A 3,718-nucleotide genomic window follows, 5' to 3' on the forward strand; every position below is an offset into this window, starting at 1 on the left:
TCAGGATGCACCTGGGAGGTCTCAATCACCAACTGGAGATAATGGGAGCAAAAGATGATCCCTGGGCCAAAGGGATTAATCCAATTAAATTTAATTAGCCTTTGGAAGAGACTTTTATCTCCAAAGCTTTTTCCAGCCCTGAAATCTCCTGGAGTCTCCCTGGGACTGATTAAAATGCTCTGAGCTCCTCCAGGAAGGGAACAGAGCCACCCAGAGAGGGGTTGGGATCAGGGAATGACCTGGATGATTCTCAGAGCATCCCCAAACCTCACCTGGGGCTCTGAGACCTCGCTCCCAGTGCTTGGAAAAAGCAGGAATAAAAATCCAGAAAAGCAGAAATAAAAATCCTTTAGAGCTCCTGGGACAGGGAACAGCCCCAAATTTTGTCACCTTGGTGGCACCACCCCGAATTCCAAGGCTTTTCCCACATTTTCCCACATTTTCCCAAGTGTTGGTGCTATTTTGAGGGCTCCTATTTCAGCTCTGGGCATTTGACAGGAACAAAGCTCCAAGGAAAGCTGGAAATGCAGATTTTATTTTAACACATCCATTGGTTTTTAGGGCCTTATCTCAGCTCTCCCAGATTCCCAAAGCCTGAGGGTTTGGATTCCTTTGGGTTTGCCTTCAGTAAACATTTCCTTGAATTTGGGGCCTTTTTTTATGTTATTTTTTTTTTTTAAGGAGGCTTTTGAAGCATCCACAGCCCTGGAAGGATTTTCCTGTGCTTGATTTGTGCTCACAGCCTTTGGCTGAACAAAATTTGGACAATTCCAGAGAGGAGAAATTCCAGGGAAACTTCCAGGGCCTAAAGGGGCTCCAGGAGAGCTGGAGAGGGGCTGGGGACAAGGGATGGAGGGACAGGAACCAGGGAATGGCTCCCAGTGCCATCCAGAGCTGGATGGGATATTGGGAAGGAATTCCTGGTTGGGAGGGTGGGGAGGGGCTGGGATGGAATTCCCAGAGAAGTCGTTTTGGTTAAAAATCAGCTGGGAAATTCCTGCATCCTGGAGGGGCTGTTCATTCCCAGGCAGCAATAACTGGGAAAATCCCCCCAAACCCAGGGGCTCAGGGCTGTTCATCCCTCTGAAAATGGGAATAAATGGGGCCCAGAAAGGCAAAGGGGCCTGGGGCAGGAATAACCCAGAGGGGCTCAGGACAGGAGAAGTCGTTGGTTTTTATGGAATAGGAAAATCTGCCCTTGGATCAGCTCACCCAAGGCAGGGGGACCTTTAGGGGGTGCTTGGTGTCACCTAAAATGTGCTGTGTCCTGGTCCTCCTCCTGGGGAGAGCCAGAATTCCCCAGAATAACCAGGATTCCCCAGAATAGCCAGAATTCCCCAGAATAACCAGAATTCCCCAGAATAGCCAGCATTCCCTGAATTAGCCAGCATTCCCTGAATTAGCCAGCATTCCCTGAATTATCCAGGATTCCCTGAATTATCCAGGATTCCCTGGATCAGCCAGAATTCCCTGAATTATCCAGGATTCCCTGAATTATCCAGCATTCCCTGAATTAGCCAGCATTCCCTGAATTATCCAGCATTCCCTGAATTAGCCAGAATTCCCTGAATTATCCAGGATTCCCTGGATCAGCCAGCATTCCCTGAATTATCCAGAATTCCCTGAATTATCCAGAATTCCCTGAATTAGCCAGGATTCCCTGAATTAGCCAGGATTCTCTGAATTAGCCAGCATTCCCCAGAATAGCCAGGGCTCCTTGAATTATCCAGAATTCCCTGGGTCAGCCAGGATTCCCTGAATTATCCAGCATTCCCTGAATTAGCCAGGATTCCCTGAATTATCCAGAATTCCATGAATTATCCAGAATTCCCTGGATCAGCCAGAATTCCCTGAATTATCCAGGATTCTCTGAATTAGCCAGGATTCCCTGAATTAGCCAGCATTCCCTGAATTATCCAGGATTCCCTGAATTAGCCAGCATTCCCTGAATTAGCCAGCATTCCCTGAATTATCCAGAATTCCCTGAATTAGCCAGAATTCCCTGAATTATCCAGAATTCCCTGAATTAGCCAGGATTCCCTGAATTATCCAGAATTCCCTGAATTAGCCAGAATTCCCTGAATTATCCAGGATTCTCTGAATTATCCAGAATTCCCTGAATTAGCCAGCATTCCCCAGAATAGCCAGGGCTCCTTGAATTATCCAGAATTCCCTGGGTCAGCCAGAATTCCCTGAATTAGCCAGAATTCCCTGAATTATCCAGCATTTCCTGGATCAGCCAGCATTCCCTGAATTATCCAGCATTCCCTGAATTATCCAGGATTCCCTGAATTATCCAGGATTCCCTGAATTAGCCAGCATTCCCTGAATTAGCCAGGATTCCCTGAATTATCCAGGATTCCCTGGATCAGCCAGGATTCCCTGAATTACCCAGGATTCCCTGAATTATCCAGGATTCCCTGAATTAGCCAGGATTCCCTGGATCAGCCAGCATTCTCGGAATCAGCATTCCCAGGGAGAACAGGTCCACATTTGCCACCTGCCAGCAGCCCCTGGTGTCCAGAGCAGCCACAACAAATTAATTAATGTTTGATTGAGCAGCCCCAAACCCCAGGGAGGAGCAGCAGCTCAAAGGTTACTCAGGGTGTGGCTCTTGGAGGTTGTCACAAACCCCACGAACTCCAGGTTTTGGGAATTGCTCTCTAGGGCCTCTGGAATTCTCCTGGAGCTGGGGAGAGCCAAGGCAGGGCTTGAAAAGCAATTTTGGCTCTGCTGTGATGGAGCAGGAGCTGCTGCTCCCATGTGCCCAGGGATTTATAGGAGCTGCTCCAGGCTTGGATTGCCCCTGGGATTGGTGGTGTGGGATGAGTGGAATTGCTGGGAGGGATATTTTCCTTAAAATCCAAATATTGTTTGGATTTAATAAACAGGGGGATGTTCATTTATAGCCGCTTTTGGATTTCTGAGCCAAGGAGGGGATTTTTTAGCCAGGTTTGGCAGGTGGGAGGGGGCAGGAGCCTGGAATTTCCTACAGGAGGTTTCCAGAGCAGGCAGTGAGGGAGGTCATGGGAAAACATTCCCATGTTTTGTCCATCAGTCCCTCTGGTCTCTGGGATGGGCTGGAAGCTGAGGTCTGGCCCAGAGCTGCTCTTCAGCCCATCCTGGTGCACTCAGCACATCTTGGAGAATCCTCTGGGTTCAGTCTGGGCACTTGAACAGCCAGAATTTTAAAATAATAATAAAGAAAATGGGAATCCTGAGGGTTGTTTGCTGCAGGAATTTCATCTCCTGCTTTCCCAGCAGCCAGGCCCCTCCACATGGCTGGGAAATTGCTCCTATTCCTTCCTCCTGCTGGAGAATCCCAGGGTTTTAGGGATTGGAAGGGACCTTGAGGGTTGTCCCAGCCATGGCAGGGACACCTCCCAGTGTCCAGCCTGGCCTTGGGCACTGCCAGGGATCCAGGGCATCCACTCCTTCCTGGAAACCTGTGCCACCCTCCCAGTGACAATGGACACAGGAACTCAGTGGGCAGGAAAAACCCAACTCCTTCCATCCCACGGATCTCCCTCTGCCCACATCCCTGGAGCACCACAATCCCATCCCCTGTCCACCTCCAGGGCTGCAATTCCCTTCCAGCCCCTCGGCCTTGGCAAAGCTTCCCCCTGGACAGCCCAGATCCAAACACACGGAAATTATCATCAAATATTTGGAAATAATCAACTCCCTCCCCTCAGAGCTGAGGTGTTGCCATGACAAC

Source organism: Parus major, chromosome 27, assembly GCF_001522545.3.
Source record: "Parus major isolate Abel chromosome 27, Parus_major1.1, whole genome shotgun sequence".
NCBI classification, from domain to species: Eukaryota; Metazoa; Chordata; class Aves; order Passeriformes; family Paridae; genus Parus; species Parus major.